This window comes from Phodopus roborovskii, unplaced genomic scaffold (genome assembly GCF_943737965.1).
Source record: "Phodopus roborovskii unplaced genomic scaffold, PHOROB, whole genome shotgun sequence".
Classification (NCBI taxonomy): domain Eukaryota; kingdom Metazoa; phylum Chordata; class Mammalia; order Rodentia; family Cricetidae; genus Phodopus; species Phodopus roborovskii.
The window spans coordinates 126,213-141,319 of NW_026126725.1; the positions used below are offsets into that span (position 1 = coordinate 126,213).

At 36.7% G+C, this 15,107-nt stretch overlaps 1 pseudogene; it reads right to left on the reverse strand.

Annotated features, from left to right (window-relative positions):
* Positions 1-2,649: 2,649 nt before the first annotated feature.
* Positions 2,650-4,942, reverse strand: LOC127214518 (testis-specific serine/threonine-protein kinase 4-like; annotated as a pseudogene).
* Between the last annotated feature and the right edge of the window lie 10,165 nt (positions 4,943-15,107).

Genomic DNA, 15,107 nt, shown 5'->3' on the forward strand with positions numbered 1-15,107 from the left:
TTTGTAATATAATTTAAAGATTTGCAAGTGTTTTTTGTGTCCATTGTTTTCTTTTTTATAATATGTCAGAATCTACAAGTGATTTTTGTATTTTACATTGCCTTATCTTTTTCTACTTGCTTTGTATTTACATTTGCTTTGTAACACTTAACTAGATAATTACACTTTACATGTCTGTATTCTAAGGAGAGAAAGAAAGAACCTGGGTGGTAAAAAGTTGGTATGGAGTATATGAAGTGAATTGTGGATGATAATCTGTCACAAGGATGTTACATATGACATAAAACTTATGTTATTCTGTTACAAATTGGGAATATTATAGCATTTCTTTTGCTTCTCATACTTCTCCTTATTATCTCTTTTCCTATGAAAAGTTCACAACTTATTTCCATTTGTCCATAAATTCTACAAGTTGAGTGCTCATTATTCTTGAAAAGGATAATTTGTTCTAGCTTGTACTGCACAGAAATTGTGAACAACATATTTCATTTTTAGTTTAATTGTTAATATACAGATACACTACATTGGTTTGTGACCCAAAAATCTTTTATTAACCATAATATATTTCCAGTCATATCGAGAAATCCTAATGTTCCTCATATTAAATTAGTTACCTAACAGTTAATAATATGAAAGTCATCTCCGAAGTTTTAATATCAAATCTGTATGAGATATGAGGAATTTGGCATTCTCAGAGAAATCTACTCTGTCATAAAATTGCTAATTTTAATGGAAAGAGTTCCATTAAATAGTCCTTAATCAAAAAAATAAATAAATAAAAACGCTGATTACCAATACATGACAGTAGTTTCATGGGATCATGATGGGCATCTTAGGTTTCTAGACTTCACAGTGAATGTTTAACATCAATGAAGAGAATATTATATTTTTTCTCATGTAAAATATTAGTAAAACCAGAGCCTTCCTTGCTGAGATCAATTGTTTTTTTTTTTAAACCCAGTGAAATAGAAAGATAAATCCTGAGGATTACAAAACAAGCATGCAATTTGGCTAACCTGAATCACAATTTCTTGGTAGATTTGTTCAAATTGATATAAATATCCTAAAGAAAAATCTGGGTTGAAAGTCATAAAACATTCCTGAAATCATATTCCATACATAGTCTTCTCTCTCTCTCTCTCTCTCTCTCTCTCTCTCTCTCTCTCTCTCTCTCTCTCTCTCTCTCTCTCTGTATCTCTCTCTCTCTCTGTATCTCTCTCTCTCTCACTCTCAGTCTCCCTCACTTTCTCTCTTTCACTCTCCCAGAACTTCTGAAGATGTGAGACACCAGTTAGTGCCCTCCGTAAATTGTATAGCTTTTACTAAGTATTTAAAAATTTAGGAAGGTGCCTGGACTGGGAAGGACAGGACAGGGCTATTTCAACACACACTTTCATGATGATTTCTTCAAGAGCCATCCAGTTGCCTGCAGTTTTCAAAATTCCAATATCTTTTTCTCCTGAGTAGATATGCAACATCTTCTTTATCCATTCTTCAATTGAGGGGCATCTAGGTTGATTCCAGGTGCTTGCTATGACAAATAATGCTGCTATGAACATAGTGGAATGGATAACTTTGTTGCATGGATGTGGATCATTTGGGTATATACCTAAGAGGGGGACGGGGTTCTGTGGCGAACTAACATCCATTTTCCTGAGGAATAGCCATACTGATCTCCAAAATGGCTGTTTGAGTTTGCACTCCCACCAGTAGTGGAGGAGTGTCCCCCTTTCTCCATATTCTCTCCTGCATGAGTTGTCATTGGGCTGTTCAATTCAGCCATTTTGGCTGGAGTAAGATGATATATCAAAGTTATTTTGATTTGTATTTCCCTGATAGCTAAGGATGTGTAGTATTTCCCTAAATGTGTTTCAGCCTTTTTTATTTCCTTATTGATAATTATTTCTTCAGTTCTGTATCCAATTTTTAAATACGGTTGTTTGTTGTTTTGTTTACTAATTTCTTTAGTTCTTTGTATATTTCAGAGATCAGCCCTTTGTTCATTGTAGGATTGATGAAAATCTTTTCCCAGGCTGTGGGCTGCCGTTTAGTCTTGCCAACTGTGTCCTTTGCCTTACCGAAGCTTCTAAGTTTGAAGAGGTCCCATTTATTAATCGTTGTTCTCAGTGTCTGTGACCCTGGAGTTATGTTCAGGAAGAAGGCTGATCTATCAATTAGTTCAAGAGTACCTCTTACTTTTTCTTCTAAGAGGTTCAGTGTGGCTGGATACATGTTGAAATCTTTGTTCAATTAGGACTTGAGTTTTGAGTCTTGTGCATGTCGACACACATGGGTCTATCTCCAGTCTTCTAAACACCATTATCCAATTGTGCCAGTACCATTGTTGAAGATGCTGTCCTCATGCTATTGTATTTTTTAGCTGTTTTGTCGAAAATCAGGTGTTCATACGTGTGTGAGTTAATATCAGGATTTTCAATTCGATTACCTTGGTCTTCCTGTTTATTTTTGTGGCAATACCAGGATGTTTCCAGAACTATAGCTCTGTAGTAGAGCTTAAAGTCAGGTATGGTTATGCCTCCTGAATTTCCTTTATTTTTTTTTTTTGATGAAATTAATTAGGTTTATTTTTCTGTAAAAGATTTCCCCAGACACCCCTCCTTTTCTCCTTACACCCCACCTCATCCATTTTCAAACTGTGACTTCCAAGGATTTGTGAAGATTAGTGGTTCTGGTGGGCTGACACATGGCCTCAAGCAGCTTGATTTCATTTGTGGTTTTCTCAGGCTGGAACTTGAGCACCCAGGGTTCCTTGAGAACATCCAGGATGGTGGCACACTTGGAAGCTTGCAGTAGCATCTGGAAGATCAGGTTATATGGCAGGGGAAAGAGGGCTTGGCTGAGCGTGCCCCACTTGGGCACACAGGCAGTGAGCAGCTGGACCTAAGAAAGTAACAGGATAGCAAATCACACTATTCTTGTGAAAGTGCCTGGGGCCTTGTTTTTATGCTGGAACCCTAAAAGAAAAGAGAAGAGCTCTTTGTATGATCCCTTCTACCCTAAAGGGATCAATGCTGGAACCTAATTATCAACCATATTTAAGGTTTGCCACTCAGTGGTTAACCCTCTTAAGTCCTCCCTATCATTTTGGGTAGGGACTAGAAATGGCTCTAGCACAGAAAAGTGGTCCCCTAGGAGGATGGTAGGTAGGAGGTCTAAATTTGGTATTTACTTTCCCTCCCCATGGGTCATCCCTAAGGCCTCAGCCCTCCTGGGGGAACCAGCACCTTGCACTCCTGAGAAACTTTGAGGTTAGCTGGGAACCTCCTTTTGGGTCTCTCTAAGCAGCTTCTTGAGATTGGTGTCATCGAAGGGCAGACATGCAACCACTAGAGTGTAGAGGATGATGCCCAAGCTCCAGGTTTCAGACAGGAAAGGGTTGTAGGGCAAGCCCAGCAAGATCTCTGGGCAGGCATAAGCAAACCTGCCACAGTAGGTCTGGCTGAGGTGGTAAAGGCAGCTCATTTGGCGGTAAGAAGGGCTACTACACACAGGCTGGCTAGAAGGCATCATCACCATCTTGGCGAAGCCAAAGTCCGATATCTTCACATTCTCCCACTTGTCCAGCAACAGGCTTTCCAACTTTAAGTCCCTACCAGCAGCAGAAAGTCGGGGGGTCAGGCTGAGGAGTGGGCTTAGTGTTAGACCAGGAGCTGAAAGGAGAGTGGTCAAAGACTAGAGCTGAGGGCAGGAGTTGTGGTAGAGAGACATCTGAGAAGTACAGATGGGCCAGTAGTGGTGTTGCAAGCCTTTAATCCCAGCACTGGGGAGGGAGAAAGAGGCAGGCAGATATCTGAGTTTATAGCCAGAGCTACATAGCAAAATCCCATCTCAAAGGAAAAAACAAAAACAAAAAAAAAAAAAAAAAATCAAAGCCATGGAGTTTTGAACAGAGCCCAAAAGGAAGAGAGGATGGTACCTGAGGACCACTAGTTCACCATTGTGTATAAAATACTCTCTCACAGTGGATACAAGTGTCCTTGACCAGATGATTACAATATGCTGAACAAATGGACCTAGATATTGAGAGATGTCAAGAGAAAAGTGCAGAAAATGGGCAATATTCATAAATTCCCTATGAGATCCCAAAGCCCAGTCTGGTGACTATCCTCACAGATGCATGATGCCCTTGCTGTGCAGGTAGGCAATGCCCAAGGCCATCAGAGAGAACCACTTGCCAGCAAGGATCTCAGAGCAGGCTCCATATCATTGGTTCCATTCGAGGACTTCACCACCCTGAGCCAGCTCCAAAATTATGTATACTCGGGATGTGGTCTCAATGGCCTGATAGAAGTTGATGAGGTACTTGTGCCGTAAGACTTTCTTTACCTGATCCCAAAAGAGGGAACCATCAAATCCGGCCAATTGTGGCTGTGCTGTCCTTCCTCTACTCTCCCATTGCTACTTACAACGCTGCAACAGAATCAGCTGGTGTCTGGGTAAATTGCATTTTGCATTTTAACTTGGCAGGGGATGGATAGTGGCTGGATAGTTTTGCATAGGAAAGAGGGTATGTGTGTGTGTGTGTGTGTGTGTGTGTGTGTGTGTGTGTGTGTGTGTATTTCAGTATTTTCCTACTAAAGACTTTCAGTTCTGGTTTGGAGGTTTCTGGATCCACACCTTTCCATAGTTATACTCCTAAGATACATCAAGTAGTTTGTCAATAAGCCTCAGTTCCCCCTTTCAGATCCCTTTCTGACCTGTATGTCATGTGGTAGGAACTTGTTAAGATAGTGATCAGAGGCATTCTTCTTTGAGATGATCTTGACAGTCACCATGAACGTCTGCTTTATGTAATAAGCCTCATATACAGTTCCATAGGAGCCATAGCCAATGACATTGCCAAATTCAAACCATACTCCTCCATGACAGAGCATTAGGCTGGATTAACTGATGCTGTTTCCGAGGTGTCTCCCTTCCCCATGTTGATGTTGTGTTGCGGGGAGCTCTGCTACTTAGAAGCCTGTCTACTGAGAAGCCACCTTGAGCCACTGAAGGGAGGGTACCAAAGTGAAGTTAGTCTCCTAATGTTTACCAATCATACAAGTCTGGGATCCTGGGCTTGGCCCTTCACTAAGAACTTGGAAGGGGAAAAAAAAAGGAACATTCTTTTTTGTCTTGGCTAGCTGTTGTTACTTTCATGTCGTAGATACAGAACTTCCAAGGTCCCAAGTTCCATGAATCCCTTTTTTCATCATTGGCCATAAAGCTTGAAATAAAGTGCAGTTTAGAACATATTCACTGGAAAAGGCAAGGCACATTATACAGGCTGGTGAGCATGCCCTATAGTCCCTTTATTTTACTATATGCCCTGTGCTAGATAATATGCTGCAATACTAGGTTCCAGCATGAGAAAAGTGTGTATACAGGACTGCAAGGTATTGAAGCATATTCTAAGAATTCAGACTTCACCTGCATTCTTGCTTTACATAATCAGCTATATCCTTGTTTTATAGCATCATTTCCCACCTTTCAGTGTTCTGTTTTCAGAACCCATGGCCTTCTTATGCTAGGCCAGCCCTCTACCGACAACCCACACCTTCCCAGCCTCTGCATCTGTTTATCCATTAATCACATCCTCAATGTTCTGTCACAAGCCTGATCTCCTCAGACCTTCATGTCCTCCCTTATGGATCTCACACACTCACAAGGCTTCAATTACCACATTTATACTATGGCTCCTTGTGTCTGTTCTGTCCCAGACACTTATTGGAGCTCAAGATAGTGCATATTTGCTCTCTAAATATCAGGAATATGTTTTCTCTCAGCACCTCAAACTCATATCCAAAATTGAACTACTTCATTCTCTCAGATTTCTATTTTGTCCTGAATGTAGACATCAAAATACCATGGCAGCACCATCTGCCTTGGTGCCTACATCCTATCTCTTTAAACTAAATCTCTCATTCCTAACCTGGTGGTGGTGGTGGTGGTGGCGGCAGTGTCTCATACCTTTAATCCCAGTACTTGGGAGGCAGAGACAGGCACATCTCCGTGAGTTCTAGGCCAGCCTGATCTACAGAGCAAGCTCCAGGAATGGCTACAAAGCTACAGAGAAAACCTCTCTTGAAAAATTTCAAAGGATTTTTTTTTTATTCTTAATGCACTTGAAGGTTCTAGAAAGATGGCTAGGGAGTTAAGGTCATTTATTCTGCAAGTTCCTTTATTGTATAGGGTTGTTTTGAGTAATCTGGGGCATTTGTTTTTACATATAAAGGTGATTATTATACTTTCATTGTCAGTGAAGGATTCTCCTGGGATTTTAATGGGGAATGCATTGAATCTGAAGATTGCTTTTGACAAAATTGCCATTCTTCTATGTTTATCCTACCTATCCAAAAGCATGGGAGATATTTCCATATTCTGGTATCTTCTATAATTTTTTTCTTTAGAGCCACAAAGTTCTTATTATGTAGGTCTTTTACTTGTTTGGTAAGTGTTGCACCAAGATACTTTATGTTGCTTGTGGCTATTGTAAAGGGTGATGTTTCTCTGATTTCTTTCTCTGTCTCTTTGTCATCTGAAAAAAGTAGGGCTACTGATTTTTTTGAGTTTATCTTGTATCCTGCTAGTTTGCTGAAGGTGTTTATCAGCTGTAGGAGTTCGCTGGTAAAGTTTATTGGAATACTTATGTAAACTATCACATCATCTGTAAATAGAGAGAGTTTGACTTATTCCTTTCCAATTTGGATACACTTGATCTACTTTTGTTGTCTTACAGCATTAGCTAGAACTTCTAGTACAATATTGAAGAGATATGGAGAGAGAGGGCAGCCTTGTCTTCTTCCTGATTTTAGAGGAATTGGCTTAAGTTTCTCTCCATTCAGTTTGATGATGGCAGTTGGTTTGCTTATATTGCTCTTATTATGTTTAGGTATGTTCCTGTTATCCATGATCTCTCCAAGACATTTATCATGAAAGGCTGTTGAATTTTGTCGAAGGCTTTTTCAGAATCTAGGGAGATGATCATATGGTTTTTCTTTTTCAGTCTGTTTATATGGTGGATCACGTTGATAGATTTTTATATGTTAAACCATCCCTGCAATCCAGGGATGAAGCCTACTTTGTCATGGTGCATGATTTCTCTGATGTATTCTTGAATTCGGTTTGCAAGTATTTTATTGAGTATTTTTGCATCAATGTCATCAGGGATATTTGTCTGTAGATTTCTTTCTTAGTTGTGTCTTTGTGAGGCTTGGGTTCCAAGGTTATTGTTGCATTATAAAATAGTTTGGCCATTAACTTTCTGTTTCTATTTTGTGGAACAGTTTGAGGAGTAGTGGTATTATTTCTTCCTTGAATGTCTGGTAGAATTCTCCACTGAATCCATCTGGCCCTGGACATTTTTGGTTGGAAGGCTTTCAATGACTGCTTCTATTTAATTACGGGCTATAGATATATTTAAGTTGTTTGTCTATTCTTGATTTAATTTTGGTAAGTGATACTTATCCAGAAATTTGTTCATTTCCTTTGAATTTTCCATTTTTGTGGAATATAGATTTTCAAAGTATGACCTGAAATTGTCTGGATTTCCTCTGTGTCCGTTGTTATGATGCCCGTTTCATTTCTGATTTGGTTAATTTGCATGCTTTCTCTATGCTTTTTCATTAGCTTGGATAAAGGTTTGTCTATCTTGTTTATTTTCTCAAAAAACCAACTCTTCTTTGTATTGATTTTTTTGTATTGTTTTCCTGGTTTCTATTTTGCTGATTTCAGCCCTCAATTTATTTCCTGGGGTCTACTGCTCTGGGGTAAGTTTGCTTCATTTTGTTCTAAAGCTTTCAGTTGTGCTGTTAATTCTCTTATGTGATTATCCTCTGTTTTCTTGATATGGGCATTTAGTGCAATTTACTTCCCTTGTACCACTGCTTTGAAGGTATCCCATAGTTTTGAGTATGTTGTGTCCTCCTTGTAACTTGTTCTCCCATATAATGTTAAATATTGTACTTTCAAGGTCAGTGAAGAATTGTAATGGAATTTTGATGGGAATTACACTGATTACATAGATTGCATTTAGCAAGATTGCAATTTTTTTCTATTTTTATCCTATCTAAGAGCATGAAATATCTTGACATTTTATGGTGTCTTCAATTTATTTCTTTAAATACACAATGTTTTGGCGATGTAGGTATGTCTCTTGTTTGATTAGAATCACCCCAATCGATTTTATATTGTTTGGCTATTGCAAATGGAGATGTTTCTCTGATTTCTTTCTCAGCCTCTTTGTCATCTGTATATAGCATTTTTACTTATTTATTTTGACTTGAGCTTATAATATGGTAACTTGAAAGTTGTTTATCAGTAGTTTGAATTACCTGGTGGAGTTTTAATAGTCAATTATGTAAATTATCATATCATCTGCAAATAGTGTGTTTGACTTCTTCCTTTCCTATTCGTATCCCCGTGATATAATATTCTTGTTTCATTGCCATAACTAGAACTTCCTGTAAAATATTAAAGACATACGGAGAGTATTGTCAACCTTGTCTTGTTCCTGATTTTAGAGGAATTGCCTAAAGCTTCTCCACATTCGGTTGGATGGTTGTTCTTGTTTTAGAGTATATTAGTTTTATTATTTTATGTATGTCCCTGTTATCCTTGATTTCGCCAAGTCTTTTATCATAAAAGGATAGAATGTCATGTGTTGAAACACCCTTGAATTCCTGGGATGAAGCCAACTTGGTCATGGTGGATGATGGCTCTGATGTGTTCTTGGATTAGATTTGCTGGTATTTTATTAAATGTTTTTGCATCAGGTTCATGAGGGATACAGTTCTGTAGTTTTTTTTTTTTCTGAGTTGGATCTTTGTACAGATTGTGTGCCAAGGCCATTGTATCATGTTTGAAATGTTTCATAATAAACCTTCTGCTATTTGTGGGGAACAATTTAAGGAGTATTGGTATTAGCTCTTCTTTGAATTTTGGGAAGGACTCAGCAATGATGCCATCTGGCCCTGGGCTTTTCCTTGTTTGGAGTCTTTTAATGACTACTTCTATTTCATTATGGTTTATAGGTCTATTGAAATTGCTTATAAGTTCTTGATTTAATTTTGGTAAGTTATAGTTATCCAGAAAATTTTCCATTGAATTTATGAATTTTGAGGATTATAGCTTTCCATAGCATGGCCTGAAAATTTTCTGTATTTCCTTTGTGTGCATTATGCCCCCCCCCTTTAATTTTTGATTTCTAAGTTTTATGAAGTAGTCCTCTATGCACAAGAATGTTAATTTAACACTCACCATGGTGATAATAGTGGTAAAGCCATTAAGGGTTACTTTACTTTTAATATTATATGCCTAAGAGTGAAATTGCTGGGTCTTGTTGGGTAGACTGACTCCCATTTTCTTGAGGAATTGAGGAATTTATTTCCAAAGTGGCTGCACAGGTTTGTATTCCCACCATATTTCCATTTTTACAAACTTTTTTGGTTTTGTTTTTTTTGCACAAATTATGGGAAACTGAATTGATATGTATAAAAAAATAATTATAAGATGCAGGAAGTTATTTGGCAAAGAAATACAAAAAAATCATTCCTTATAATAAGGAACAATTGAAATATTTATTTAATATTGCAGGTGACTGGGCATTGCATTAGTTTATTATATGATACAAGTCAAATATCATGTACCTCTCCACCTTATATTAGTGTTTGTAAAAGGTAAAGAGATCATCATTCCCGCAAAAATAGAATTGTATCCTATTTCCAATGCCCTCTTGGTATTCACAGATGGATCATCTAGTGGAACTTCAGCAGATATTATAGCAGTTATTGATGCCCTTAAACAAGTGCCTAAAGAAATTAATCTTTACAAAGATACAAAATATGTAGTATGCTCATTTCCTGATATAGAGTCTGCTCTTATATCTGACAATTCAAAAATTGTATCACACTGTTTTTTCAGTAACAAATTATAATTCAATCAAATAAATCTATAAGACATATCAGTGAACACACTGGCCTACTAGATCCATTGGCTTCAGGAATTTATATGACAGATTTATTAACAAAGGAACACTTGATCTCTAGTATGGTGTAACAAACAATATAAAGTCATGCTTTATGTCATCAGAATACATTGGCCTTGAAAATGATGTTAAATTTTACTCATGAACAGGTTAAGCAAATTGTTATGTTCTGTGAAAATTTTCCTGATGTATATCATCCATTAAACATGGGAGTTAATCCAAGGGGTTTAAGGCTCATGTTTTGTGGCAAATGAATGTAATTCTTATCCCAAAATTGAAAACAAATTGGTTTATGTACATGTTACTGTAGACACCTACTCTCATATGGTCATGGCCACTTCAAGAATGGTGAGGCTGTTAAAGATATCATACAACATCATATTATATGCTTTTCCTTGTTAGATGTGCCAAAAACTAAAACTAATAATGTTCCAGTATATACTTCTTAAGCTTTTACAAAGTTTTACATTCAAAATTGTACAAAACATATAATGGAAATTCCATATATCCCCCAATGTCAGGCTATCATAAAAAGGAATGAATAAAACAATAATGTACAGCTTCAAAGATTAAAATCAAGGGCTCCTTACTATTCTACTCATCAATTATTAAGCCATGTTTCATCTAATATTAATCGCCTTAACACAAATGGTAGAGGATATATATATATATATATATATATATATATATATATATATGTAAAAATCATGGGGCCCTCTACAGCAAACTATTATTCCTTTAGTGACATGGAAGTATCTTTTGACTATCAATTGTTGCAAGATCTTAACCAACTGTACTGAGTCTATGTCAATAAAAGATTATTCAGTTATTCTGCAATTACAATAACCTTATGTTATGCTGCCTACAAATGTAATAATGATGCTTAGTTTAATAATAATAATGAAGTCTTACACATCCTAAATATACTTAATAACTTAATTAGACCATTGTGTTATGTAGCACCTTTGATTTTAGACATAGGTGCTTTAAGAGCAATTCTTATTTCATTTACACACTAAACAGCCTCCCTTGTCTCAGAGATAAAAATTACTCATTTTATTAATAATTTAAATAAAAATATCATGTTAGTCCTTATAAAAATTATAGTATAAAAATGAAAAAAAGAAAAAAAATATGATGCTTGAAATGATTTAGTCTTAAAACTGGGACAAGAGGTAGAAATTACTAAAGTTCTGCTTTTTGTCAGATGCTGTGCCATATGTGTAACACCATTACATTATAATAAAAGTCATGATTAAATTTTACTAAAATATCACTTGTTGGTAATTTGAAAAAATGATACTGCTCATGCTATGGCTAAATTACTAAGCCAAGTATTTGCTATGAGTAAAACATTTGTCAAAACTACTGGTTTAAAAGATTTGGCTCAGAATATTAACTCTGGTTTACTGTTATCAAATACTGTCAACTGGATACACTGGATTATTATTGTTGCCACGGCTTCAGGAATAATTCTTCTTCTTTCCTAGTTGACTTCTGACTACTCATTTCCTCCATTTCTACATCAAAATGGATATCTAATGAAAAGAGATATCAAATAAAAATAAAAGGGAGTCATGCCACAACAAATCCAGCAGATTCCGTGTGACAAGTTCCACAGACTAAGCGTTTACTTTAAAAGAAGATCTAAAAACGGTTTTGAAACTCGTGTGGCTAGGGAAAAATATTGAGCTATAGTTCTCTTGACAATCTTTGTTCCTCTATTATTTCTCTCATATTATCAAAATGCTCCTAAAACCCTAAGCTGTCATTTTAAACAAAAGGTATAATGAAAAATCTTCGCCTGAGATATGGTCACTGACCATCACCTTGTCTCCATGTGAACCAGAAATTTTTAAATCAGTCACATCAACCATATTAGTACAAATAGTATTGATAAAAACTTTCCAAACAACACAACTTCAGAAGGTTGGACATGTGTAATGAGAGTAGGTTTAAACATTTGGTAAAGAAAAACCTTTTGATAGACAAAAGCTCAATATTTTAATAATTCTTAAGAGCTAGGCACCAAATATTAAATAATGACTGACCATAAAGATTCATTAATGTTGCCTTAAGAATATATAAAGTTAGTTGTTATTAGCCTTACATGATTTTCTGATTTAATGTTAACTTTCTATATATTGTAGGTTACTGTCAAATTTAATATCTCAGTTTACTTCAATAAAAGCAATTTCTAAAAACTATTCTATCCATGATAAAAACCTTGCTTAAAAGCTACAAAATACACTCACCTTCAAAATGTCTCTGTGTTTTTTTCTGTTTGTCACAAACGAATCCCATACCTGACTGGGGTGGTCTTGGTCAACACCATACATAACTAATCAAAACCTTATCATAGTTGATATCTATAGTTAGTCAGCAGAGCACAGCAAACAATAACTGTAGCACCCGCGCTATAATCTGTTCCAAAACATGGCCAAAGGCCTAGAGATTGAAATAAAGACAAGATAGCAGGTCATTTGTTCAGTGGCAATGTCAGAACACCAAATGCCGAACGCCCTTTATTGAGGGGAAAGAAAGGTCTTAAATACTGACTTACAGAACAGTGGGAAATTACAGGAATGTTAGGCTTAGCTCCTTCCTATGTGGTCTGTGTTTTCACGAGTTGTGTTGTCACGAGGTGTGTGTCATCAAAACGAGAAGAGAACCAACAAAAGCCTTGGGGCAAGGAGTTCTGGCTAAACTTCAGGCTTGCTCAAGGAATATCGGGGGTCCATGCAGGGGCCTAAACGTCCCCCTTTCTTTTAATATAAACACCTGTCTTAGGTGGCAGAGGACCTTGCCCGTCATTGGAGAGGTTACCCAGGCCTGTAACCTTACTGTCTTAGGTTGGATATTTGCTCTCTCTGCCTTACCCATCACTGGGAATAGTTTATGAGCCACACATGGGCAGAGACATTTTCTCTTGAGTAAAAAAAAGTATCTGTCTTGTTTGAAAATTGGCCTGGGCCTGTCTAATGATGTGGCAATGTAGCACCAAGTGCAAGGGCTACAAACCCCAATCATCTGCCCACAAGTTGAAATCCTTGTAAAAGGTCTTCTGCATTGGCTTGTGGCACTCACGTTTCATAGATGTTTAGGATCTGCATGGCTAAAGCATGTATATAACTTAAATCTGATCACTCCAGGATTACATTGAATAGGGAGACATCAATCTTCTGTAAAATCCTCTATTTCAACACATTTGAAATATATTCATAATAATAAAAGGTACTGATGGGAGATGCCATTCTGTATATGTTTCTCATACTGGTTAATAAATAACACACTGTTGACCAATAGGAAAGGAAGATAGGAGGGACTAGGAGACAAGGAGGAAATAGGAAGTAGTAAGGAGGAGTCAAGATGGAGAGCCTGAAGAAAGCAGTATGCCGCTGGCTCCCCGGTAAGAGAAATACATAGGTCAGCAGAAATGGGTTAATAATTAAGGCAGAGCAAGCCGATAAGAAACAAGTAACTGGGCCAACAGCATTGTATCAAATACAGAGTCTCTGTGTGTTAATTGGGGCTGGCGCGGCGGCAGGACAAGAACAGCTGTATATTATTTGGGGCTGGCGGCGTGGTGGCAGGACAAAACCAGCGGTGGCAGGCAGAAAAACCGTACAACTTACAAGGTACCATCTATTCTTCACAAGTACAAAGTCGTCATCAATTTTTCCTATTTATGAAACACTATGTCTTTTGTGAAAGACTGGAAGATATTTTCAAATGTGGCATATTTGTGTTGGCAACAGCTAACCAGTATTTGATTCTGTTAAAAGCAACTCTATTGTTGGTACCCACACTTGGTAATGTTATTGTAGCTAAGAAAGGAACTAAGATCAAATTGAACATGGGGAGGCAATAGATTAAAAAATCTATTACTCTTCCAATTCCTATTAATGAAAACGCCATTAAACTATGTTAATTTTTACCTATAATTTTGTGCATACTCAACCTTCACTCTGGAAGTTTAATGTGGAAATTTTAGAGAACTAAGCCAAAAGAATTGAATCGAAGAATTAATCTGCACACGAATCATTATCTGACAATTGACGGAAAGGCTAGAAGTATACAAAGGAAAATCGAAAAAAAAAAATTAAGCAAACAGTGCTCAGATAACTACATATTAGCATGTAGAAGATTTCAAGTAGATTAATATGTATATTCACACACAATATTCAAGTACAATTGCATTAAAGTCCTCAGCATATATCTAGTAACAATGACTTTCATAGAATCAAGTATGGATAGTACCCTTTAAGACTGGGGCACAGGAGCCCATTTACTGAAACAATCACCATTAGTAGAGACAGGGGAATTGCCCATTCATAAGTAGGGCGTCTTAAATCTGGGAAACACATTTAAGGATATTATACACTTATAACAGCAATTTTCAGTCTTCACTTCTACTTAGGAGGTAATATCATCTCCCTGTAGATACTTTTAATCCCTTGATTTGTAATCCACACATGCACCATTGTTTCATTCCAACTTACTTGGTTCTGTGCCTTTAGCTTCCTTTATGTTCACTGTCTATGGTTCTTTGTTTTGTTCAAGACAGATGAATAGCTGCAGTTTTGATACAGAAAGTCCTGTGAATCAGAAAAGGCATATGAATGTTTCTTTACATGTTATGCAAGAGATGGCTTCTAAGACATGGTTGTACTCTGTGGATTTGAAGTAACATAAGGAAAAACTCACTAGTGAACAGTTACTAGTGCATATTTGGCAGTTATTGTAGTCTTATAAGAAATCAATACATTTAATTATGTATACCTACAAATTCTCTTCCATTACCTCATTATAAAAAAAAAACTGTTGGAAGCAAACTGCATCCCCTCATCCTTTCTATTGAGTGACTATGAAACGTGCAGAAGGGTTTGAAGATAGTGTAAGACTGAGTTAAAAAGACCAATTAGAATGACATAAGATATAAGAGACTGCAGTAAATATTACACTCACTAATATCTAGAAATAATTGGGAGATGGATTCATTGCTAGAAAAACAACTCAAAATAAAAATACATTTTGTTGGACCTTCCAAAATCTAAGATGTGATCATGGAAGAATTTATTCTCACTTACAAATTCAAGGTTGCTGTAATTCTCCAACATTG